The 27,446-nt window shown below is 39.3% G+C and overlaps 1 long non-coding RNA gene across 1 annotated transcript; it reads left to right on the forward strand.

Moving 5' to 3' along the window:
- The first annotated feature begins 6,952 nt into the window (after positions 1-6,952).
- Positions 6,953-26,571, forward strand: LOC103093275 (uncharacterized). Its single transcript, XR_474778.2, has 3 exons — positions 6,953-7,045; positions 20,285-20,405; positions 21,217-26,571. It is a non-coding gene; the product is annotated as an uncharacterized LOC103093275 (long non-coding RNA).
- The last annotated feature ends 875 nt before the right edge of the window (positions 26,572-27,446 follow it).

Consider the following 27,446-nt stretch of genomic DNA (forward strand, 5'->3'; position numbering starts at 1 on the left):
TTCTTCAGTGTTTTCACTCCCACATTGTTTCCTCTGGATGTGGATGGTGGTTTTTCTCATAGGTTCCTCCGAGTTGTTCAGGGTCATTGGATTGCCACTAATGGAGAAGTCCATTACATTCAATTGTACCACAGTGTATCAGTCTCTGTGTACAATGTTCTCCTGGTTCTGCTCCTCTCACTCTGCATCAATTCTTGGAGGTTGTTCCAGTCCCCATGGAATTCATCCACTTTATTATTCCTTTGAGCACAATAGTATTCCATCACCAACAGATACCACAATTTGTTCAGCCATTGTCCACTCGAAGGGCATCCCCTCATTTTCCAATTTTTTGACACCACAAAGAGTGCAGCTATGAATATTCTTGTACATATATTTTTCCTTACTTTCTCTTTGGGGTACAAGCCCAGCAGTGCTATGGCTGGATCAAAGGGCAGACAGTCTTTTAGTGCCCTTTGGGCATAGTTCCAAATTGCCCTCCAGAATGGTTGGATCAATTCACAACTCCACCGGCAATGCATTAATGTCTCAACTTTGCCACATCCCCTCTAGCATTCATTACTTTCCATAGCTGTCATGTTAGCCAATCTGTTAGGTGTAAAGTGATAACTCAGAGTTGTTTTGATTTGCATTTCTCAGATTATAAGAGATTTAAAACACTTTTTCATGTGCTTACTAATACTTTTGATTATTTTAACTGAAAATTGCCTATTCATGTCCCTTGCCCATTTTTCAATTGGAGAATGGTTTGATTTTTTTGTACAACTGGTTTAGCTCTTTATAAATTTGAGTAATTAGACCTTTGTCAGAGGTTGTTGTTATGAAGATTGTTTCCCAATTTGTTTCCCTTCTAATTTTGGGTGCATTCATTTTGTTTCTACAAAAACTGTTTAATTTGATGTAATCAAAATTATTGATTTTACATTTTGTGGCTTTTTTCCTAGTTCTTGCTTGGTTTCCTAAAGATATGACTTGTATACTACTCTGTGTTCACATCATTTGCTTTTAGTTTCCTTCTTTATATTCAGGTCATTCACCCATTCTGAGTTTATCTTGGTGTAGAGTGTGAGATGTTGATCCCAGCCTAATCACTCCCATACTGTCTTCCAATTTTCCCAGCAGTTTTTGTCAAATACTGGATTTTGGTCTCAAAAGCTGGGATCTTTGGGCTTATCATAGACTGTCTTGCTGAGGTCATTTACCCCAAGTCTATTCAATTGATCCTCCTTTCTGTCTCTTAGCCAGTACCAAATTGTTTTGATGACTACTGCTTTATAGCATATTTTGACATCTGGGACTACAAGTCCTTCCTTCGAATTTTTTTTCATGATTTCCCTGGATATCCTTGATCTTTTTTTTCTTTCAAATGAACTTTGTTATGGTTTTTTCTAATTCAGTAAAAAAAGGTTTTTTGGTAGTTCAATGGGTATGGCACTAAATAAGAAAATTAATTTGGGTAGTATTGTCATTTTTATTATGTTAGCTTATTCTACCCATGAGCAATCAATGTTTTTCCAATTGTTTAGACCTAGTTTTAATTGTGTGGAGAATGTTTTGTAGTTGTGTTCATATAGTTTCTGTGTTTGTCTCGGCAGATAGATTCCTAAGTATTTTATATTGTCTAGGGTGATTTTAAATGGAATCTCTCTTTCTAATTCTTGCTGCTGAGATGTGTTGGAGATATATAGAAATGCTGATGACTTATGTGGGTTTATTTTGTATTCTGCAACTTTGCTAAAGTTGTTGATTATTTCAGCTAGCTTTTTTGGTTGATTCTCTAGGACTCTATGTAGACCATCATATCATCCTCAAAGAGTGATAGCTTGGTCTCCTCATTGCCTACTTTAATACCTTCAATTTCTTTTTCTTCTCTAATTGCTACAGCTAGTGTTTCTAGTACAGTGTTAAATAATAGAGATGATAATGGGCATCCTTGTTTCACTCCTGATCTTATTGGGAAGGCTTCTAGTTTATCCCCATTGCAGATGATGTTTGCTAATGGTTTTAGATATATACTGTTTATTATTTTTAGGAAAGGCCCTTCTATTCCTATGCTTTCTAGTGTTTTCAATAGGAATGGGTGTTGCATTTTGTCAAAGAATTTTCTGCATCTATTGAGATAATTATGTGATTTTTGTTGATTTTCTTGTTAATATGCTCAATTATGTGGATAGTTTTCCTAATATTGAACCATTCTTGCATTCCTGGTATGAATCCTACCTGATCATAGTGAATAACCCTTGTGATGACTTGCTGGAGTCTTTTGCTAGTATCCTATTTAAGATTTTTTGCATCTGTATTCCTTAAGGAGATTGGACTATAGTTTTCTTTCTCTGTTTTTTACCTGCCTGGCTTTGGAATCAGTACCATATTTGTGTCGTAAAATGAGTTTGGTATAACTCCTTCTTTGCTTATTCTGTCAAATAGTTTGTATAATATTGGAAATTAGTTGTTCCTTGAATGTTTGATAGAATTCTTTTGTGAATCCATCTGGACCTGGGGATTTTTTCTTAGGGAGTTCTTTGATGACTTGTTCAATTTCTTTTTTCTGATATGGGGTTGTTTAGGTAATCTATTTCTTCCTCTGTTAGTCTAGGCAATTTGTGTTTTTGTAAATATTCATCCATGTCACCTAGATTGCTATATTTGTTGCCATATAGTTGGGCATAATAGTTTTTAATGATTGCTTTAATTTCCTCTTCATTAGAGATATGGTCTCCCTTTTCATCTTGGATACTGGCAATTTGGTTTTCTTCTTTCCTTTTTTTAATTAGACTGACCAATACTTTTTTTGTTTTATTTGTTTTTTCAAAGTACCAGCTTCTAGTCTTATTTATTATATCAATATTCTTTGACTTTCAATTTTATTAATTTCTCCTTTGATTTTTAGGATCTCTAATTTAGTCTTCATCTGAGGATTTTTAATTTGTTCACTTTCTAAATTTTTAATTTCCATGCCCAGTTCATTGACCTCTGCCCTCTCTAGTTTGTTAATATATGAACTCAAGGATATAAATTTCCCCCTGAGTACTGCTTTGGCTGCATCCCATAGGTTTTGAAAGAATGTCTCATCATTGTCATTTTCTTCAATGAAATTATTAATTATTTCTATGATTTGTTCCTCAACTAACCAAGTTTTGGAGAATTGTATTCTTTAATTTCCAATTAATTTTTTATTTACCTCACCATGTACCCTTACTAATTATTATTTTCATTGCATTGTGATCTGAGAAGGTTGGATTTATGATTTCTGCCCTTTTGCACTTGTTTGCAATGTTTTTATGCCCTAATACATGGTCAATTTTTGTGAATGTACCATGTGCTGCTGAAAAGAAGGTGTATTCCTTTTTGTCTCTATGTATTTTTCTCCACATATCTACTAACTCTAATTTTTCCCAGATTTCATTCACTTCTCTTACCTCTTATTTATTTTTTGGTTTGATTTATCTAGTTCAGATAGAGGAAGGTTCAGGTCTCCCACTAGTATAGTTTTTCTCTCTATTTCATCCTTGAGCTTCACTTGTTTCTCCTTTAGAAATTTGGATGCTATGCCATTTGGTGCAAACATGTTGAGTACTGATATTTCCTAATTGTCTATACTACCTTTTATCAGGATGTAATTACCTTCCCTATCTCTTTTAACTAGATTTATTTTTACTTTGGCTTTGTCAGATATCATTATTGTGACTCCTGCCTTTTTTCATCAGTTGATACCGAATAGATTTGGCTCTCTCTTACTTTCACCCTATGTGTATCTACCTTTCTTATGTATGTTTCTTGTAGACAGCATATGGTAGGGTTTGGAATTCTAATCCACTCTGCTATTCACTTGCGTTTTATGGGTGAGTTCATTCTATTCACATTCAGAATTATGATTATCAGCTGTGTATTTCCCAGAATTTTGATTTCTATTCCTGGTCCTGCCTTTTCTTCTTTCACTATTTCCTTCTACACCAATGTTTGTTTTTAATCAGTTCCACTACTTCCCACCTTTATTTTACTTCCCTTTCTACCTTCTTATCCCCCCCCCATATTTTCTTTGCAGGCTTTTTAAAACTACCCCCCATCCTCTTCCTCCCTTGTACTGCTTCCCTCCCCACCAGTCCATTTGTTACCCTTTTACTCCCCTATAGTGCGCAAATCTATTCTCTGCCCCAATGGATTGGATTGTTTTTCCCTCTTTGGGTCAATTTCAATGTACATAAGAGTTGAGTATTTCCTATCTCCAACCTCTTTACCCATCCAGTGTATTGATGTTCTCCCACCTCCCACCATCAGCTTCTTTGTGACATATAAATTTACCCCCTTTCATTTCTTTTCCCATTTCTCTTAGTATTAACCTCTTTTTTAGCTCTAGTTGTATATATATATATATATATATATATATATATATATGTATATGTGTATATATACATATATACACATATATGTATTTATGCATACATATATCTATATACATATTTATGTCTTGTCATTTCATCCTATACAGTTTGTCACTGTTCCCTCTAAGTGTAATTCTTCTAGCTGCCCAGGTGATAATAATAATTTTTAAGAGTTACCAATGACCTCTTCTTATAGAGATACATATTATTGTAACTTATTGGGTATCTTTAAAAAAAAGTTGTTTTTTTTTGTTTTGTTTTCTTTTTTCCCTCTTTTTAATTAACTTTTGATGATTCTCTTGAGTTCTGTGCTTGCACATCAAATTTTTCTGTTCAGGTCTGGTCTTTTCTTTACAAATGCTTGGAATTCTTCTATTTTGTTGAATGACCATACTTTCCCCTGTATGAATATAGTCAGTTTTGCTGGGTAGTTGATTCTTGGTTGTAGACCTAGTTCCCTTGCTTTCTGGAATATCATATTCCATGCCTTTCAGTCCTTTAGTGTAGATGCAGCCAGATCCTGTGTTATCCTCACTGTGGTTCCATGGTATCTGAATGACTTCTTCATGGCAGCTTGTAATATTTTCCTGGGTGTTGTCAGTTGGGGATTAAATACAGGAGGTGATCTCTGGATTCTTTCAATCTCCACTTTTCCCTCTTGTTCTAAAATATTGGGGCAGTTTTCTTGGATAATTTCCTATAGTATGATGTCCAGGCTTTTTCTTTTGTCATGGTCTTCTGGTAGACCAATGATTCTTAAGTTGTCTCTCCTAGAACAATTTTCTAAATCTTCTGTTTTGTGAATGAGATGCTTCATATTTTCCTCAATTTTTTCATTGTTTTGGTTTTGTTTTATAGTGTCCTGCTGCCTTGTGAAGTTGCTTGCTTGTAATTGTTGTATTCTGGTTTTTAAAGACTGGATTTCATTCCTGACTTTTTGGTAATCCTTCTCCTTCTGGTCTGATTTTCATTGGAGGTCATCTTTCATCTTCTTTACCTCATCTCTCATCTCCTTTGCCTCACCTTTCATCCTCTTTACCTCATCTTTCCTCTCCTTTGACTCATTTTTTGTCTTCTTTGCCTCATCTTTTATCTCCTTTGCCTCATTTTCAAGCTGGTTGATTTTGGCTTTCAAGACACTATTTTTTGTTTCCAGATGACTTATCTTAGTTTTTAAGTTCTTTCCCCAATTTTCTTCAGTCTCTCTTAATTGTGTTTTGAATTGTATTTTGAATTCTTACAAAGCCTGTGTCCAATTTACTGGGTTTTCTGTTTTATTGCTTTATGTTACCTCCTTCTTTCTTCCATTTGCTCTTTGTTCATTGCCTGTATAGAAGCTGTCAATTGTAATTTATTTTTTCTTTTTCTGTTGTTTTCTCATATTTACCCCTTCTTTACCCCCTGCAGTTGTCTGTGCTCTTGCTCCTCTCATTTTTTTTTTTTGTTTTGGAGTTTTCTGTCAGTCTCCCCTCTTGGAGCTTTGTCAGGAGATCACTCAGTGCAGTCTGTGGGAGAGGGGTGTTGGAGCTTGAACTTCCCTGTCTTTTGAAGGCCTTTATTGGATGAATGTCCAGCAGTCTTTTGAATTGAGTCCAGTAGGAGGGTTCCTTGGCTCTGTCTTGTTGTTAGGTTTGATTTTCAGTCCCCTGTGGAAGCATTTAGTTTGTAATTGGTAAGAAAGGGTTTTCAGTGGTCGAAACTTTTACTGCCTCTACGCCACCATCTTGACTCTGCCTCCACCTCCAGTCTCTTTAAAGTTCCTTTTTTTTTAATCCATTGAGTTTGCTTTTGTCTGCAATGTGGTATCTCCCATAGCGAGGGAGAACATGGGTTTTAGGAATCTCAAACTGGGCAGGCCCAACTGGCAGAGTTGCAGGGAAATGAATTGCTCCCCTGAATCTCAGGAAAGATTAGTAAAAGGATCAGTGCACTGATGAATGGTAGAAACTGTTTAAAATAGGCAAGGTACTGCTTTTTCATAGAGTATGCCATGCTTATAATCAACTTCCTGTTTGGAAGAGTATTCTCCCCATCCCCCTTGAGGTAAAACACTTGTTTCCCCAAAGGGAATTAGGAGGCTACTTGTTGCCTAAGGAAAAAGACACCCCCTTTTTTTACCATCTGCCCTGAGGAGAGGCTCAAAGGACTCCTAGCTTCTTGGTGGCAGCAATCAGCAACAGATGTGGTGTTCGGGGTCTGGTTGGAGGCCGATTTTAGGAGCAGAACCAGAGATCAGGAGAATTTCTGATGACCAGGGGCTGGGATCCAGGGCTGGGTGAGTGATCTGGGTCGAGATGGTCAGGAGGAAACAGTATTGTGAATTTTAGATTTTCTATGCCCTGATTAGTTTTTAAAATCCTAACAAACGGGAATGTCTATACCCCTACTTAAGGATTAAGTGTTGAAGAAGATGGCCTATGACAGACATGGGCTAGCAAGTGACAAATAAGAAACAACTCACAGACCTCCTGGCCTGTCCTAAGTCAAGCTTAACTTCCATTGGTACATGTGAGACGCAGGAAGTGATATAAAAAAGAGTCTATATATTTCGCGTCTCTTCCTCTCTCCAGCCTCCCTCGCGGAAACGTGGCCCTTGCTCTGGCTGGTGTGGCTCGTGGCAGCGTGCTGGGCATCCTGGCAGTTTGGCGGGTTGCAGCTTGCAGGTGAGGTAACTGGGAGAATCTCTGTAGTATGGGTTAGGTGAGGTATCTTCCCTGAGCGATCTGGGTGAGTATTTAGACTGATTCCTTTTTCTTTTATTTCCTAAAACGCCATCCTCCTAGGAGACCTTTCATCTCGGAAGAGGTCTCGTGGCAGAAGCCAAGCTAAATTAAATCTTCTGAGAAGGCCTCGTGGCTGAGTTATCTGAACTTCCCTTAGCTTAGGCTAGGCCGGAGAAATCCTATACCCCTTTCTCTCTCTTCTTCTTCTTAATTCCTTTCCTCTATATTAATTAAACCACCATAAAATTCCCAAACTGACTTGAGTATTTTATTGGGATTTGAATTAATCCCTAGCGACCACTAGTATAATATATTCAGTCAAAAACCCCTAAATTTACCCCTTACAGTATCAGCAATTCCAGAGTCAGCAGTAAGGAAGGAGGAACAAGGAATGAAAGACTCAAGCAGTTGGGCAAGAGAAGCGGTTTATCTCTTCTTCACCAAGAGTCCCCCTTGGCCAGTAGGAAGAGCAAGCAACTGGGCAAAAAGTAGGAAAAGAGAAACACAGAACCTCCAAAGACAGTTGGAGTTTGAGAGGGTGAGTAGGGTGGACAAAAATCCTTGACAGGAGAAACATAAAAAAATTATCTAGGCTATCTTAAAAAAATTGAGAGAGTTTCTCGTCCCTTTTGGTCACCATCTGTAAAAATGAAATCTCTAATAATAAAAATATTATAGTTTAGGAGGTTTATTAAATATCATTAGAAATCAAGAAATAAAGAAGATACACAATAAAGACCACATGCCCGTGGCTGATCAACCCATTCAAATACCCACCTTACCACCACCAAGCTCCAGACCAGAAGTAAAGAGGTGGGACCTTCCACATCTCCACCTAATATCCCCTATCTATAGGAAGTATGTAATGACAGAAAGTCAGTGGGCTCCTGGGAAATGTAGTTCTTTTTTAAGGGTGACAGATTTTCAATTATACAAAAACCATATTTAACTTGGCCATAGAAATTTATATGAATGCTCTTTGAAAGATGTTTTAATCTAGTTCAGATAGTTCAGTTATTTTGAAACATGGACCATGTAGTCATTTGAGGAACTCCCAAAGAGTTCCCCTGGGTTGATACATTTCCTCCCCTCACCTAACTGATATTCTCAATCATATTGACATATTGTCATCTAGGAGAGGGGAGCCCCTCAGCTGGCAAGGAGGAGGCTAAGCCCTGAAAGAAATGGGATAATTAGGGTCCCTGACTTGGAAGTACCTTCACCACAAGGAAATAAGTTTTTTTGGTGGAAGAGGTTCTAATTCTTGTCCTTTCAGACCTCCACCAGAGAGAATTGCTGAATTGGGCGGAGGGATTCAAGGATTCTTGGCCCACTTCTCAAGAGATCCTGAAGCAATCCTTCTCTCTTGCTCCAATTTACTTGACTAATATGTTTGGGCCTGTCAGGAAACCCTTCCACTGCCTTATTTCTCCAGTAAGAAGGAAAGATAAGCTGACACCCTTCTTTTTTTAGTAAAAGTGAGCCTCTGTGTTTATTGAAAGAACTTTGATTACCTTTTTATTCCAAGGGTTATTCTCATTAAGTGTCACCTCAGGGGGAGGATGAAGATGAAAACCTGTGAGAAGCCTGGATCTCCCAACTAAGATGAGGATGTTTCCCAGGCGCAAGGATCAAGATAGTGTAGGAGAATGGAAAAAAAACCACTGGCCTGGAAGTTAAGAGAACTGAGTAGTCCTAGTCCCAGATCTGGTATTCACTCCTGATGTTACCTCAGGTATGTGACTAATTAAGATCTTAGATCTGGAGCTGAAAAAATATCAGAGGGCATTGAGATCAACCACCTGTATTTTCTAGATGAGAAGTTAAGTGACATGTTTAAAGTATCAGTAGGGGGGATTTGAACCCAGACTCCGACTATTGTGCTTTTTAGATCTCTCACTTCCCCTTCTTAAAGTGAAGGGTTAAATTAGATGGCCTACATACATACATACATCTTTCTGATAAAACCCATGGACCCTTTCTCAAAATCATGTTTTTAAGTGCATAAAACCTATAGAATGACAAAGAAATCCAATTAAGTTGAAATACATCATCTTTAACCCTCTTATAAACATTTTTTTCCACTTTCACTATACCTTATATTGTAAGGGTGAAAAGGGGTTAATTTTTAAAGGGTTGGACTTGATTATTTAAGTTTGGTCAGCAGGAATTTAGTTAATTCCAAAGATATTTTATTTACAATTTATTTACAAAATGTTGAGTGAAGCAAGAAATCAAATAGAGGATAAGGTAAGATATCTAGCCTGAGCACTAAGTAATTGATCTCCAGCTCCTGGCTCAACAACCAGGCAGAGGAGTTTAGTCCTCAACCTGATAGGCCTCAGCCCTTGTAGCCCAGGACCTGGGGAAGACTTTTCAGAAAAATCCAGCAGTTTAGAGTAAACTTTTCACTCACCACTTGTCAGTCCAGTCAGCAGATCCTTCTGCCCCTCTTCACCAGCTTCAACTTGGAAGCATGAAGAAATTAACTCCAGCAGAAGTGGAAGTCCAATCCCCCAAACTCTATGTAGCACTCTCTCTTTTAAAGGCATTTTCTCTTGCATCACTTCCCCTAATTCCACATTTACCAATCACAGCTGATGCTCTGCTCTAGGACGGCCCAGAAGGCAGTTAGTCAATTCTGATTCATTACCCACTATTGCACAAGTGGGTCACAGACTTCCCACTTCATCATTAAGTGGAATATTTGCACTTTTGGTGATTAGATCTAAATGGGCAGGTCTCCATACTTAACTTTTAAGTAGGGTGTTATAACTGTGAAAATGTGGTTTGCCAAAACTGTAAAGGTTTCGGCCAAACTGTAAAGATAATTTTTAGTGTCTTGATTTAAAAATCTAAAATTAAGTGGTTGCCATGGGAAAATTCCCAAATATGAAAATACCCAAGTCAGCTGGGATTTATGGAGATTTTAATTAATATAAATGAAGGAACTAAAGGAAGGGGAGAGAGAGAGAGAAAAAAAAAAGAGAGAGAGAGAGAGAGAATAATAGAAAGGGCCTAGGCCAAATGGCCTAGGCCTGAGCCTAAGGGAGAGCGAGTCAGTCTTTATCACTCACCACAAGATCGGCTTCAAGCAAGCTCCAAACCTCCAAACTCCAACTCCAACTAACTTCCAATCCAAAAAACCCTCCAATAAGTCCTTCCTTTTAAAGAAATTTTCTCTTTTGTCACCTCCTCTAAATTTTCACGTCTACCAATCACAGTAGACACTTTTTCCCAGGACTGCCCATTCTTAGTTCTCATCTTCTTTTGTTCTCACCTTCTCTGGTTAGATTAAATCTACTGAGTACTTCACACCTCTTGTGTTAAGCTTTCCTTTTGTAAATTGTTTGACCTTTTAGGTACTAATTTAACCTTTATAGGTACTGAGCACCTTTTGTATTAGATCTAAAAATAGACCTAGCTTAAGGTTTTAGCTTCACTATAAGTATGAGTTAGGGACTTTTCATTGTTCAATTAGGAGTTTTCAACTTTATCTTCCCCTAAGGCACTGTCTGAGTAGGGTGGAGTAATTTTAAAAGTTCTCAATACATTCCTGACCAAGTACCTCCATTGCTAAAAATGGAGAATAGCTTAATCAAATCTTCTGAAGTAGAGTCTGAGCAGTTTTAAGATTCACAGTGTTTACCCTTTTGGGAATTAAAATCTAAAAATTGACATGAGTTACAATTTAAATCTTCACAGTCAGGGAAGAGCTAAGTACCTTCATTGTTACAATCAGGGGAGAGCCAAATCCAATCTTCACAATATGCTCTCTAACCCATGCCCTTGTACACACACCCATACCTCGTGTCCTGTCCCCCCATAATACCTGGCATGTAATAGGTTCTTAATACTTTTTGATACATATATTCATCATATGTTTATTAAGCACCAACCATGTGCCAAGCACTGTGCTCTAGGCCCTGGGGATATGAACCCCAAAATGAAACCTTTCCTGTTCTCTAGAAGCTTCCATTCTAAGGGGTCAGTGGAATCTAGAGGATGTGAGGACAATAACAACTGACAGGACAAGGAAAGGTCTCCTTCAAGAAGTAGCACTTAAGAGTCCAATCTTGAAGGATCTGAGAACTTCATTTACATTAGGAATTTAAAATACTTGGATGTATCCTGTTTCACAGTATTATTTGCACTTTGTAGACCAATGCTTAGTTCACATTAAAGCCCTGTACTTATAAAACCAGTTCTATCCCAGCTTCCTCCATATTTTGTTCCCTGGTATTTTTTTTTTCCATGTTTCAAAAATGTTCTTCCCTCCAAAGGTCAAGACCCACTACACACTACTATGAATACAGAGGCTTCTTAAGAGAGTGTGTGTCTATGCTGGTAACAGACTAGGTAACCATGGAACACCTCTTTCATACCCTTTGCTTGTAGGACTGCAGTGTTAGCATCTGTGCATCCATCTCAACTTCCTTGAGTTCACTATGGATGTAGATATTCAGTCTATTGAGCAATGACAGAATTTCATTCCCTTTTCTAATTAGAGTTTATGTTTCTATAGTAAGAGGTAACTGCTAGAGACCATTTGCCCAGAATGGGTAGGTTAGGCTTTGCATGGTTGTAGAGAGAACCCATTTTACGGATGGGAAAGCTCAGTCTCAAAAACGTTGAATGAACTTTCTCAATATCACAACTAGAATCGACAGCCACAATTTGAATCCATCCTTCTTTCCTTGATCTCAGATCAAACATGACATATTATTATCATGTTCATTTACTTGTAGGTGGAAATACAGAAACCAGGGTAAATATTTAGACATAAATACTTCTCTAACCAGTTGGGATGAGTCAAAGAAAAATGACCTTGGATTTGTTTTCAGCCACTGGGGGGCATTTGCTGTTGATTGAATAAATTCATTTCTGATTTATGAACAGAGCCAAGTAAACAAGACAGTAATACTTTTAATATGGATTAGTTTATCAAAGATTCATAAATCAGCCTCCTAGCAAGTCCTTCCCATAATCTTTTCCCCTCCCCCAAATAAATTCCAAATAAGTGCTGATGGGAAGAAGATGGGTACAGAGCTTGAGCATTGCCCAGTTGAAAAGATGTTATGTCATGGTAGGTAGACAAAGAACAGAATGGTTGGAAAGAAGGTCACTAAAGAAAAACTGGAGCCTGAACATTTTCCCAGGTCCAGCTTCCTTTTTGAGCTGGTATATAAACGTTAACTCCCCAGTCATGTTGGAAACCATCTTCATTTTCTGTATTTTACAGCAGGAGAATAAATCAGATCATTCATAACCATCTCAATCTTTTACCATCTGGCACATGGCGTAACCTTTGTAAGATGACCTGTTCTATAAATTTATCTCTCAGAAAAGACATCCAAATTACAAGGGGAGGTAGGATGAGACTTAAAATACATACTTGGAAAGGAAAATTTCCCAAGACCTAATGTCTTAATATCTGAGTTTTTTCTTTTGAATTGGCTTTGGCTCAATTATAGAGTGATTGCTCCCAGGAATGCATGTCACCTGTTCTTTATGGAGAGGCCAAATTGTCATCCTCTCTTTCTTTGTGGCTGCATCTAATATAGTATATTCTAAAGACTCCTTTCAGCTTCTGCAATAAACCAAGAAAGGCCCTTCTTTTTGCCTTCTCTCTACATATAGCTCTTTAACTGGTCTATCAAGTATCTATGTGGAGCTCATGTTCCTATAGATGGTGTAATTTGAGAGAATACCAGGCAATCCCCCAAATACTTCTTGAGTTATAGTGTCTGAAAATCTACTATAGGTGCTTAATTATTTGGGGTCTCAAGAGTTCTTTTAAAATGTAGATAATCCTAGAAGGAAATCCTTAAGCTTGTATGGAGAATGTTTTAGAATTTTAGAGCTGGTAAGACACTTTAAAGATTATGTGCACCAACTGCCTGATTTATTCATTCAATTAGCATTAAGTGTCTGCCATGTTCTATGCTGGTGATTTCAAGAAAAAAGTAAAAGATTGCCTGCTATCAGAGCTCACCTCCCCCAGGGATCTTGAATTGTAGACTTTCTCAGAGACTATCCTTGTGAATTGGTTTTATGTCATTACAGAGAGAAGCAGCTAGAGTAGTTGTTAAAAAGCCAACCTCAAAACCAGGAAGACTCTCATTCAGGTCCTGTTATTGGCTCGATCCTGGTTATATGACCCCCAACATGTCACTTGACCTCTTATTATCCGAGGCAACTTGCTGAAACTCTCAATTATGGAAAAGGTTAGTATAAGGAGTTTCTTCACCCAGATTCCGTATTCTAATGAAACTATAGCCAGCTCTGGTCCAAATTAAGGAATTTTTCAATCTAGCAAAGAATCTGAGGGTTCACATCAAGATTTCTGCTACAGAACATAGTTATCCCAAATTTCTGAGGACGTCCTTTGTCTTAAATGTCAGTTTATTTTTTAATGTAATTTTATTTTTAAAATATTTTCCATGGTTACGTGATTCATGTTCTTTCCCTCCTCTACTCCCTCCCCCTGGAGCTGACAAGCAATTCCGCTGGATTATACACAAAACCTATTTACATATTCCTCATTTTTGTAATAGAATAATCTTTTAAAACCAAAACCCTAAATCATATATCCATATAAACAAGTGATAAATCATGTTTTTCTTTTGCATTTCTACTCCCACAGTTCTTTCTCTCGATGTGAATAGCATTTCTCATAAGTCATTGGGATTGTCCTGGATCATTGCATTGCTATTAGTAGTCAAGTCTATTACATTTGATCATCCCACAATATTTCAGTTTCTGTGTATAATGTTCTCCTGGTTCTGCTCATTTCACTCCCCATGAATTCATGGAGGTCTTCCCAGTTCTTATAGAAATCAAACGATTCACCATTCCTTATAGCACAACAGTATTCCATCACCATCGGTTTTGTTCAGCTATTCCCCAATTGAAAAGCATCTCCTCATTTTACATTTTTTGCCACCACATAAAGCACAGCTATAAATATTAATTGTCAGTTTATAATAACACCTTTAACTTGGAAAATTCAGAAGCTAAAAACTGTTGTCCCTGTCACATAGGATGGCTCCTTGCAACAGTTAGGGCTGGGAAATGTACCTTTTTGAATATTTGAGTTTGTTTCGAGGGGGCAGATTTTCACATGTTACTGCATCTGGTATAGAATCATAGACCTTAGAACTGGAGGGGACCTCATCTAAACCCAGCTTCAGGCAAGTGAAGCATTTTTTCTTCATTTTACAGATATAGAAACTGGGGTTCAGAGATTTATTCAGAATCAGCAAGTGTGTGGCAGAAAAAGTCACTTGAACCCAGTTTTTATCCAGGCCAGTCCTGAACTAATCTTTTATATCATTTTCATACCCACTCCCCCAAGCTAAAAAAATCATGCTGTAGCACATCATTAGGCAACCATTTTTCTCATTCCTAAAAGCATATCTGTGATAATCTGAGATTCTCAGTAGTATCTGTATGGTACAATGTGTGCAGTTTAGGAACTCGGGATCCTTCTGAACCAAAGAATGGATAACACCATTAATGTGGAACAGTATTTACTTGACCCCAAGCAACAAGTACACATTGCTCATGCCCCTGTGATTATTTTAATATTTCAAGGACCCAGAATGTCATCAGTATGGATACTTCTTTCACTGACAGATCACAAGGGGTTTTTTTTTATAGATTAGTATCAAAAAATTTCAGAGTTGAAAAGAATTTCTGGGACTAATCTAGTTCAAACCATACTTGAGTGAATTCCTACTGGAACATGCCAATTAAATGGCTCCTCCCTTCCCCCCCCTCCCCCCCACCAAAGTAGCCTGTTCCACTTAGGCACAACTCTAATCATTATGAAGTCTTTCCTAACATAAAACCCAAAGTAGCCTCTCTTCAGCCTCCCCCTATTGTTCTTCATTCTGTCCTCTGGGGCCAAAAAGAAAGTCAACTGTTCAACCTGACTGTATCCTACAATACGAGGCATATTGGGTTTAGAGTCGGGAAAACTGGGCTGCCTCTCACTAGCAGTGTGTCTTTGTGCAAATCACCCTGTCTGGCTCTCTCCTCTATGAAATAAGGTTATTGAACTAGATGGCCTCAGCTTTATATCTATGATATTGCAAGAGCCCTTCTTGAACATTATATTAGAACATAGCTATCATATCTCCCCTGAATCTTCTCCATTCTGTCAACTGATCCTCATATGACCCATCATTTTCGAGAGTTTCTATGGTTAAAAAAATCCCACTGGTGAAGAGCATCTCTAAATTTAGATCTAGATTGAACTTTGTAATACCAAATACTAATTGGACAACTTGACTGATAACAAACCATGCCTGACTTAATGCACCCTTGATTTCCTCCCTCTCGTTTTCATCAAATTTCCCCCTTTCATTAATATCCTCTCTCTAATTTTCATCCTTCACCTCTCCCTATCTAATAACCCTTTCCTTGCTATCTACAATAACACCCGTGACTCCCCTGTCCTTAAAAAGCCTTAAACTTTGCCTGCTAGCTGTTATCCAAAATCTCTCTTCCCCTACAAATGCTTTGAAAACCCTGTCTACACTGGATGCCTCTGCTTCCTCTCCTTTTATTCATTCCTAAGCCTCCTGCAGTCTAGCCTCCAAACTCATTATTTAATTGAAACTGCTCTCTCCAAAGGTACCAATGATCTCTTAATGGTCAAAACTAATGTTTTTTTCCTAAATACTTCTTAGCCTCCTTCACCTCTCTGTAGCCTTTAACAATGATGATCACGATCTCCTCCTGTCTATTCCTTTTCAGTCTCCTTTGCTTACTCTTCATCTAGGTCATACCATAACCATGGGTGTCACTTAAGACTGTCCTGAGATGCCATAGGCATCTCAAGCTCAAGAGGTCAAAAGTAATACTCATTATCTTTACTCCCAAAGCTCTCTCCCTTTCCCAGCTTTCTTGCTCTCTAGAGAGCATCGCCATCCTCCTAGTTACCCAGATGTCTATTCCTTTTTTTGACCCTTATCTTCTGTCTTAGAATCAATACTATGAATTGGTTCCAAGGCAGAATGGTAAGGGCTAGGCAATGGGGGTTAAGTGACTTGCCCAGGGTCACACAGCTGGGAAGTGTCTGAGACCAGATTTGAACCCAGCACCTCCTGTCTCTGGGCCTGGCTCTCAATCTACTGAGCTACCCAACTGCCCCCCCCCCCAGATGTGTATTCTTGGTCTCATGTTCAGCCCCTCTTCTGCACTTACCTCACATATCTAATCTGTTGTCCATTCTTTCTACCTTCCCAAGATCTCTCCTGTAGGTCTCCTACTCTCCACTCACACAGCCCTCATTCTAGTTCATGCCTTCATCACATCTCACCCGGGCAACTACAACCACCTGCCCATTAGTCTCTTTCTCCTTCAAGTTTCTTCCCCCTCCAATCCAGCAGCCAAAGTGATTTTCATAAAGCATGTGTGTAATTTTATCACTCTATCTTTAGATCTCTATTACCTCTTGGATAATAAACCTTGAGGTATATGGAGTATTCAGGGAGGACTAGCACCTCTGGTATGAGAATTTGCCAAGCCCTTTTCAGGGCTTCTCATCCACCTTTGGGGTTCACTTTTCAACCAGTTCTCACCTATACTTCCAGGAATATCTAGCATGTGCAGCAGCCACACCCAGGTAAAACACTTGGCAGATGTGCTAAATCAGACTAAGGGTAACTGACAGGCCTCAAACCTGTGGGTGAGTTGTGGAGAGTGTCTACCCCAAGCATGTGAAGCCTTCCCTAGATGGAATGGATGGATGAGAACAATTCATTTCAATGGCCATGAAGGCAACAGAAGCAGGTGCTATGGAGTGCCTGGAGTTTGGAAGACATGGAAGACTCCAAGGTCCTCAACTGTGTCCTGGGCCATCACTAGTCATCCTGACTTTTGTCTTGCTACTGGGCTTCAATAGCTCTTAAACAGTGAGGTTGATGACTTTATGCAACTCTGCTTCACTTCAATTCACACAAACAAGTCAAGACATCACCCCATTAGATCATTGGTCCTCTCTGAAAATGAAGGACAAACACCACCAACAACTTCTTGGATAAAACATGAAATCCTTTATTAGACACTTCTAGTTCTTTACAACCTGACCTTTTCCTACATATTTTAGTCCTCTTCATGTACTACTTGCTGTTAGTCACATGTACCACTTCATCTCCCACCTCCATTGCCTTTTCCCTAGCTGTAACCTATGCCTAGGATGCTCTTCTTCCTCACTTTCACCTCTTAGCATTTCTGGCTTACTTCAAAACTCAGCTCAAGTCCCACCTTCAATAAGAGGCCTTTTCTGATGCCCACTCCCACCCCAGCTTCTTCCCATCTGAGAGAACTTTCCACCTTCTCTGTCTCTGTCTTATATATATATATATAGGCATATATATATCGGCATATATATATAGGCATATATATAGGCATTTATAGGGTGTCTTCTCAATTAGAATGTGAGCTCTCTGTGAGCAGGGGTCGTGTTTTTGTTTTTCTTGTACTCAAACATTCAAGGATTCCATTTTTTGAGGATAAACGGAGTCCTAGGATTTGGAGCTGTAAAGCATATTGAAGATCATGTAATCTAACCCCTTCATTTTACTGATGAGGACACTGAGGCCTATGGAAAGTAAAATGGCTTTAGCAGGGCCATGGAGTTAGACATTAAAGTCAGTGTTTACACTGTCAACAGTTCCCTTTAAGGGTAGCTTCATGCTAAGTAAAGCAAAGCTGATATCTGATGGGAATGTCCCTTGAACAGCAATTCAAAGTTCATCTTAGTCAAAAATATCTCCCATCAGCCACCACCATCTCATCTCCTTTCAGTATCCCACATTTAACCATTATAGATCCCTTTCTGTGTTAAGAGAATTGATTTACAGGATTACCCTTTTAAAATCAAGCCCTTCCTCAAAGGGAAAAACATAGTATGATCTTATTACCATAAAAGAGCGAAGGATCGTGAAATTAGAGTCCTAAGGAACTGAAATGTTGGGTCCAACCCCTTCATTTTACAGATGACACAGAGAAAGTAACTTAGCTTGCCCAAAGTCAGTAGGTGTCAGAACTGTGATTCAAATCCAGGTCCTCTGACCCTAAAATCAGCATTCTTGCCACTATCCTATCCTATCTTCTGAGAGAGGGAGCTCACCATCCCAGAAATCCCTCTCATTTTACAATGGAGTTGGCCAGAACTGAGCTCTAGCCCTAGCTCTGCTCTGAAAATTTTATGTAACCTTGGAGAAGTCAGTGAATTAGCTTTTCAAAGGGAGTTAGTCAATTCAATCTTGCAAGGCTATCTCACCCCAAATAGGCAAGAAGAGAGCCTTGGAACATAATGTTCAGATTGTTGGAAGAACAGACGTGATCAGGAAACCTCTGGATACATGGCACCACTTATCTGGGTATAGGAAGCCAGGGGCAAATGGGCATAGAAAGGAGTGATGGGATCATCAGCATATCAATAAATGGCTTTGCTTTCCAGTTCTACTCAGGGCCAACCCTGCCTCTCTGTTCAGTTTTAGTGATAAGGTAACCAGAGAGCACTGGTCTATACACAGGAATGATGCAAGAAAAAGAACAGTGTCCCCCCAGAAGTCAGAAAACCTGAGGTAGATAGAGTCTCTGCTCTAACAGTAACACCTGTGTCACCTTGGGCACCGCCCAAGAGTTCCTCTCTCTGAGCCTTCATTTCCTCATCCCCAAAATGAAGATCACCACATTTGCAGCACTTATTTTCCAGAGCTATTTCAAGAATCATGTGCGATGTATATACGAGTGTAGTATGAATCTCCCTGTTTCAGAAGGTTTAACTATTATCTTTCATTCTATGGAAACAATGGTAGGTCCCTCAGTTAGTTACAAGTAGCAAGAACCAACAGGAAGATTTCCCTTACAATTCATGGGAAACCCCAGTTTGTCCTTCCTCAATGATACCAGTTAGTTCCAGTCTGTGAGCAAGCACTGAGACGAATTGGTATGACCTGGAAGTTGATAAAGTCCTTGACAGTTACACTAACCTTTCCTTCAATGACTTGACAAATGTGCTCCTTTTTAAAGGCCCAGATGGGCCCCAATCTCGTATTCTCTGCTGACAAGGCCCTGTTTCCCAGATGAAGTGCTAATGATTCTCCAGCTTTCTACTTCTTTGTGGCAGGAGGAGCCTTAATTGATTAATGCCAGAAACAAGGCTGGATATTCAATAACCAGAAGTGGGGTCCTGCTAGAAATCATATTTCAAAGTTGTGTCTTCTCCAGTTACAGCCCCCTAATCATCTGGCCACTGCTTAATCACTCAAACTTTGTAATGGAAATCAACATTTCTTCCTGGGTAGAAAGTGAGTTAAAAGGGATACAATTATCAAACACCCACGTTTTGATGTCACAGCATTAAAATGCCTGCCCGACTCTTGCTATTGACTGTTGGATGACCGAATCCATTAAAGTGGAAAAGTGGATCTAGTCATTGCAGTCACTGTGCTATGGGAGCTCTTTCACACACCAGGAATTCCAACAGAAGACTTAAATAAGGCAAAGGTAGTCACTAAGAAAAGCAGGAGGAGGAATAACATCGTGACAAGAGGCTAGTCCTGGCCCTGCCACCAACTAGTCTGGTGACCATTGGGTGGTTGTTTTTGCTCTCTAGGCCTCAGTTTTCCCCACATTTCAAAGAAGGCTATCCCAGCTGCCCTCGCTATCTCACTTTATTTCCAAAACCAAAGTGATGAGTGAGACTCCTTGGTCAGTGAAGAGAACCAACCCACTTCCTTTCTTCGCCTCAAGCCCAACATATAGGCAGGGTGGATGGTTGCTGTTAGAATAAGTGGGCTTCTTTGAACTAAAAGTTTTTTGAGCATGAAAAGGACATCATCCCAAGTTCCAAAGGGGACACAGACAAGAAGGGCAGGGTTGGTGCTACTGTGTTAAAAGTACACCAAACTGTATGTAATAGAAATTCATGGTTTCATGTACATTCTCTTTTTCTGTTTTCTGTATATGGAAATGTGCATGTTTGTTGATATTTGTCAACTTAATAATAAGAACAGTTTAAAGGAAATAAAGAAAATGCCATCCCATGGGAAATTTCCAGTAATGCAGTTCTTGAATTTGTAAAGATAATTATGTTTGTACAGTTTTACAGCTATTTCTTCTGACTTACATTCTTTCCTTTCCTTGTTAATCCTGCAGATCTACAGGACTTTACACAAATTTACAAAGCCTTCCACATCCTCGTTCTGGTTTGAGCTTCGCAGCAGCTCAGAAAGGCAGGCAGGACAGGACAGGATTATGGTCTCCTATGATATCCCAGGTGATTGGCTCAAACAGCTGAAATGGTTTGCCCACTGCCAAACAGCTGTTGTTGAGTGGCATGGTCCCAACTCAAACCCAAGCCTTCCAACTATGTCCAGTAGACTTTCCATTAACTATTACAGCTGCCCCTAGAAAGCTTGTAAGTTTTTCAAACCAAATCATAGCCAGGGAGCAAAAATAGATTGCAGGATGGGATTTGGGCCCACCATCAATGTGAAACCTTTGCTTATTTCTAGTTCCTTTCAAATGTAAAGCTTGTTTGCTCTCTGTGAAGAGAATTCTGGCTTTGTATCATCTATTGACCTTCATGTCAAGGAAAGCATTCCTTCCTCTAATATGAGGAACATAAATGTTTCCAGGGGAAAAATACAGTCTTCCAAACAGAAAGTTACATGTTTGAGCTGTTTATTTTTTTCCCCTTCAGAAAAATGTTGAGGATCATCTTTGAAAAATACAGAAAGTTTTTCTATTCTGTACATTTGACTTCTTGGCATTAAGATATTAGTGCTGAAAGTAATATTTGAGATAATCTAGTTAAAGTCCTTCCTGGAGTCCCAGAATCTCAAAGTTGAAAGGGACCTGTGAGACCATCTAGTCTTACCCATATGGGAGCAAGAATCCCGGGTAATTGGTCATTGAGCTTTTGCTTGAGAATCTCCTAAATACAGCCCATTCTATTTTGGGACAGCTATAATTGTTAGAAAATGTTTCCTTAAACTGAGCCAAAATCTGCTCCTACAACTTTGACCCACTGCTCTAACTTCTGCCCCTTGAAAGCAAAAAGATTAATCCTCATCCTTCTTTCACAGGATAACTCTTGAAATACTGCATTCTCCAGGTTAAACATCTCCGTTGCTTCACCCAATCCAACAGCATGATCTAAAGGCCTTTTACAGTTCCAGTCACCCTCTTCTAGATGCCTTCTACCTTATCCAGGTTCTTCCTAAAAGGTGATTTTTGATCCAGTTCAGAACTGAATGAAACATTCTAAATGAGGCAAGTCCAAGAAAGAGTATATTGGGACTCTTACCTCCCTTGGTCTGGAGTCTTTGTTTCTCCTAATGTAGCCTGAGATCATATTTGCTTTTTTGGCTGCCATATCACACTTCTGATTCATGGAGCCTTCGATTCCCTCAGATTCCTGGGTTGTTTTTTTTTTCAGACAAATTGCCATCAAGCTCTACCTAGCCTTTCCTATACTTGTGAAATTGAATTTTTCAATCCTTGTTTTAGATTTTATATTTATTTTCGTTAGGTTTCTCCTTAGTAGATTTGCCTTATTATTCTAGCTAGAGATATTTCTTTCTTCTTCATTACATAGAGGAAAAGACCAAAGTCTGGAGAGGTAGCAATTATTTTTCCTCTTTGCAATTTTATCTTGAGTCCAGTCTGTGGACATGAAGACAAATGATTTCTGTGGACATATGGAATACAGATGGCCAGCCGGAAAGTGCCATGGACATATAGCATCTGACCAAAAGGTGAAGGGCCATCTATTCAAAGGTTTGTATTCTGTCTTCTCTGAAGGGGAAACTGCTCACTTTCATTCTTTTTGAGACAGGCTTCTTGGGATCCTCTAAGAGTTTTAAAATAGCTAGAGCTTTCTCAACTCCATCCAGTGAAGCTTGCTAGCAAACCCAAGAACACACAAACCCGTAGCCAGGACTGGCAAGATTTTCTGAAGAACACTACTTTATTTAAGCAAACTAGACATTCGTGAAGTAGCACTAAGAAGTTGATCTGAGAGTCTTCTTTCATTCAACATATATGTATGAGGCAAAGCCCTAGGTTACAGGGCAGTCATGATACAGTCAATGAGTGAATGAGTGAATGAATGAATGAATGAATAAATGAATGAATGAATGAATGAAGTATTTATTTGTTAAACACTAACTATGTGCAAAACACTATGGATTGGATCCCAGCCCCACTACTATCTGTGTAATCTTAGGCAGGTCATCTCAACCCTCTGAGCCTTAATTTCCTAATGTGTAAAATGAAGGACTTGGACTAGAGTTCAAATATTCTTTATAGTGCTAAAGCCTCTGATCCAAATTATTTCTCCAAGGTCTCATAGGTATTCAGGACATTAGAAGTATGAATTCAGGTCCTCTGACTTTATATAAAGTGTACTTTCCACTATCCCTTGTTTCAACGGAGATTGGAGATTGAAGAAATAGAGTGGGTAGAGACTTTACTCCCAAAGATGTGGAGGAAGTCTTGGCCTACTATTTGGGTAGAGAAAGTATACTTTCCATCGAGTGTTTGGGATGCTTTTGAAGGCAAATTGGATGCCTACAGCTCCTTCCTCTCTCCCATGGATTGCCTAAGAACAGTACTACCTATGAGGTACCTGAGCCAGTGATATGGCCACAGCTAGAAATAGGAGAGCCAAAATTCAGTCACATCACTGAAACCTTCGTTTTTTCAGTTAGTCTCTTTTTAACCAAAAAGCTGTGATCTCTCATAATTTTTTTTGAAATGTGATTAATTTCCCCTTTCCAGTTTGCTTACCAAATATCAATGTCAGTGGCTAAGTTTGAAGACAAGATACTGACACAACTGAGGTAGTTGCCCTCCCTGATGCAATTCCCATTCCCAGTGTGGAGAGAAAAGAGGTAGGAAGGGTGGAAAGGATTGCTAACAAGGGCATTTACATTAGGGAAAACGGCATACCAGACTAGGAATGAGAGCCAAACTCTCAAGGACCCCTGATCCTTTGAAGCAATTGTGTTCTCCATCCCCTTAGCCCATTCTAGACCTCTATAGGACTAGCCTTTCACTCAAAATTTGCAAACTACATTATGTGCAATTTATTGAAAATGGCAATGATGGCATGGAAGCCTGGAGTCCAAAACCAAGAAATTCCATTTCTCTTGTATCCTTATGAGACAAAATCCTAACTTTGGGAGTGAAAGCTCAATTAGTGTCTCCTTTTTTTTTAGTTCATGTTCTGTTGATAAGAAAATTCAAAAGGTCTCAAGCAGTCATTTCACTCACCTAAGTTACACCTTAAGATTCTTCCTTACAACTCTGGTTATACCAGAGGAATCAGTTGTCACCAGACATAAAATGTGAAAACATGATGTTCCTGTTGAGTGACCTTTGTGATGCAGTTTATTTCACCTTTCCCTTTTAAGAGAAGCTATTAGTCTCAACTTTATGTAGAATTCAAATTATTGTTGTTTGAACAATGTCCTATAAAGGTGGATTAAGATTCTCAGGAGAGGACAGATTTACCATCGAATTACTTTCGGGACTTTACAGGGAGGACCCATTAGTTTAAAGTCCCATCTTAACTAGCTGTACCTTTGCTATTGTAGAGAACATGGGAAATCAGGAAAAGTTAAAGGTTTATCTAGCACTTTGGGCAGTATCAAAGCACTAAAAAATGTCATCTGATATTTAAACAGCCTTAATAAATTACATGGAATTTCTGAGGCCTTAGATGGGTAACCCACTATACTACTCAGGTTCTCTTTGCTCTTGTTTTAAATAGGAACTCAAATATTTCTCCCTCCAGCAGTTCCAGGATAGGCCCTCTTATCATGTGCTTGACAAAGCAGGTAAGTTTCAGCCAGGGCTCAGATCGAATTGGTCTGACTCCAAATTCAATTGTCTTTCCTAGAGCATCCTGCACAGAGAGATGGAGGAAGGAAGAAAAAAGGGATTGTAACTGCTCATATTTCTATCATACTTTATATGTTTATAGGGCACTCTTTCAGTTACAGCCTTTAAGGCAAGTAGTGTCAGTAATATTGTCTCCAGTTTTTAGATGTGGAAACTCAGGCTAAGAGAAGCTGTGACTTGTAAAAACCTAGAATTTAGGGCTAGAAGGGCCAGTAGAGATCATTCCCTCACTTTGGATAGGAAATTGAGACCCAGAGAAAGACAGTGACTTGCTCAGAGTCATATGATAGAACCAATATTTGGACCCAGATTCTTTGACTCTAGAACCAGAGCTTTTCCCCCTGTGTCACAAGGAAAAGAGAAGAAAGAGAGTAACCAAGGACTTAAAATAGTGCTTCCATGCCTACTTGGCCTCCTCCATCACTGCAGGGTTGGAGCAAAGAGGCAGCTGGTAACTATATTGAACACTGGGTAGTTAGTCACACCAGTGCTGTGTTAATTGAATTACCTTTGACAGTGAAGAGCAAACCTAGTGGGCGATCTCCTAAAGGAAATTGATGAATGGGTTCCCGAAAATCAATTACCATCTCGGTGGCAGTGAGCTGCTGCAGGGGCACATCCCGCTGCTCTGTGGGGACCAGCAACTGTTTGGAGTGATGGCAACAAATGTGAGATGGAGGGAAAGCACACAGCCCTGACCATGGCTGCCCGACCTCTGCTGCCCAACATGAAAGAAAAAACAGGAGTCAAACAGGAGCTGCAAGGATGACAGTAAATCACTGGAGCTCTGGCCTCAGCGTTGATATAGGATGCTTTCCAAATGCTTGATTAATCCTTGGCAGTATATTAAAAGGAGACACAGCAAAGTCGATAGCTGGTCATGAAGCTGATACAGCACGACTGATAGTGAGGGAACATCTGCTAGCTCTCATTCTGTTTGCCGAGAGGTTGGTAGTGAATTCTTTGGGTGGGGGATAGCACAGAGGAAAATGATCTGTTAGTATGGGATATATTCCTCTCCCTTCTTCTCTAGACGGTTGATCATTAGAACGGATTTTCTTTCCCTCTCTTTGACTGTTTCCTATTCGAATTACTTATCACCACCCCTAACCCCACCTTAAAAAAAAATAACATGACCCCTGTCTCATTGAAACATGATTCCATGCACAGCAAAAGGAAACCCGTGTAATAAGGCCCAGATGCTATAGATAATACAATTCAGCGCCCCAAATTATGGTTGAGTAATTTGAAGGTCATAGTCTAAACCTACAAAAGCTAGGAAATTCCCCATTGAGGCTTCCTTTCCTTCCTTAGCCCTTTGCTGGGTTCAAAAAGAGGAAAGAGACTAAAGCCTATACCAGGAAGCATTCCCTTCCAATTTGGTTCTGACCCCAAGGCCTAGCCTCAGAGCTTAGGCCTAGAGGTTACTGAGTCCCTTTTAAAAGTAAAGAAATGGAGGCAACAGAGAGCAAAACAACTTGCTAAATTTTGGCAAAAACCCCCACCCAATATGGACCCAACTGGGCAGACCTGAAGTCACAACTCCTTTTTGAGTTGTTCTTACCCCTTGATACAGTGAACATTCTAGGAAAATTTGCAGTAGGTATTATTTTTCACCTATCCATAAGAATGCTTGTTACCAAGTATTCCTAGGAATGGGTAATATAGCACAGTGGATATTATTGTTCCCATTTACTGAGGAAACAGGCATTTCAGTGACTTGCTCAAGGTCACGGAAATATGAGCTCATAGGATTTACCTGTAAGAGACATTAGAGATGATCTAGCCTAAGCTCTTCATTTTACAGACAGAAAAACCAAGTCTAAGAGAGAAGTGTTTTGCCCAAAATCTCTATGATGATAAATAGCAGAGCCAGCAGTCAAACTTAAACCCAGGGGTCTTCCTCCTAAAGCCATAAGGCTGTCTCATAGATATGACATCATTCCCTGTGGTCTCCAAGCCACCAGAGATCGATATTCCCATGAGGCAAATACTGTATGTCATTTGAATAAATGTATGTTTCCAAAATATCTAGCAAAAGAATTATATATCAATCTACAACTCATCAAATAAAAATATCAGCTATATAAGCTCTTACTTAGAGATTGAGATAGATTTATTAAAAACCTGGAAAATGAGATAAAGAACCCAAATGCTTTAGTACTCCCTGCTGGGTTGGCATATTGTCGAAGGGATGCATTGGTCTAGAATGGGATTGGAGCTGTTGGAAGGGACCTTAAAAGTTATCTAGTTCAAGATTCTCTGGTGGTTATGAATATGAGTGGCAGAATGGTCTGGTGGAAAGAAAATGGACCCGAGAGGTAGTAGTCCTGGGCCTAGATTCTGATTCTGCCACTAACTAGCTTTGTGATCTCAGGCAAGTTATTCTGTGCCTTAGTTTCCTCTGTTAAATAGATCATAGATCTAGAGCCAGAAAGGACCTCAGAGACCATATAGTCCAACTCCTCACTTTACAGACGAGGAAGTTGAGGCCTACAGAGGCCTCCACAGCCAGGGTCACAAGGGTATAAACATCAGAGACTGTATTTGATTCCAAGTCCTCTGATTTCAAAGAAAGTATATATATATATATATATACATATATATATATATTTATATAACATATAAAAATATATTAATATTCCTAACCACTAAGAATAGTAAAAACACAATGCAGCTCTAAAGGCAGTTCCAGTAGAAAAAATCCAAATAGATTTGGAACAATAATCGCTTTGTCTGAATAAGTGTTCAGCCCCCTCAGCTCCCCTCTGCACTAGGAGTGCATGAACCCTGGAACCACCCCCTGGAAGAAGAGAAACCTGGAAATGGGAGTGGGGAAGAGCTGACCACAAGACCTTCCTGCCTCACAATTTGCTGGCACCCAACCTTTGCACCCATTGCCTTGAAATCCAGCCCTGATGTCAAGAATTTAAGCCTAATTGGGCAGATGAAGGGGGCCCTTTACATATTTGTAAGCAATCTGGATAAAGAGGTGTTAAAAATAAGAGTAAGCGACAAAGAGAACAAACTCCCAGAGGACATAGACTTAAGGAAGAGAGAATAGAATAGGGCATGATTTAAAGGGGCTTGAATTGAGTTAGGGAGGTGGGAGTCGGACGTTTGGTGGATGGCCTCTGTTTGCTAAAGCAGAAGGTAAGATCTTGCTATAGGGTAGAAGTTTGGTGTGGAAAGCTCAAGGAAAGAAGGTAAGATTTGGAATCGTGAATTCCAAGAATGTGAGAGTTAATCACGGAGAAATTAACTGATTGCTTCATGGCAGCAGGGGTCCAGCAGAAGACAGATAACCTAAATTAAATTGTTAGCAAACTCAGTTGGTGCAATTGCGTGATTTTTCTCCAGCAGTATTCAGCAGCAGGGAGGTAGATGTGGGAAGAGAGGATGAAGGAAG

The sequence above is a fragment of the Monodelphis domestica genome, chromosome X (genome assembly GCF_027887165.1).
Source record: "Monodelphis domestica isolate mMonDom1 chromosome X, mMonDom1.pri, whole genome shotgun sequence".
Lineage (NCBI taxonomy): Eukaryota > Metazoa > Chordata > Mammalia > Didelphimorphia > Didelphidae > Monodelphis > Monodelphis domestica.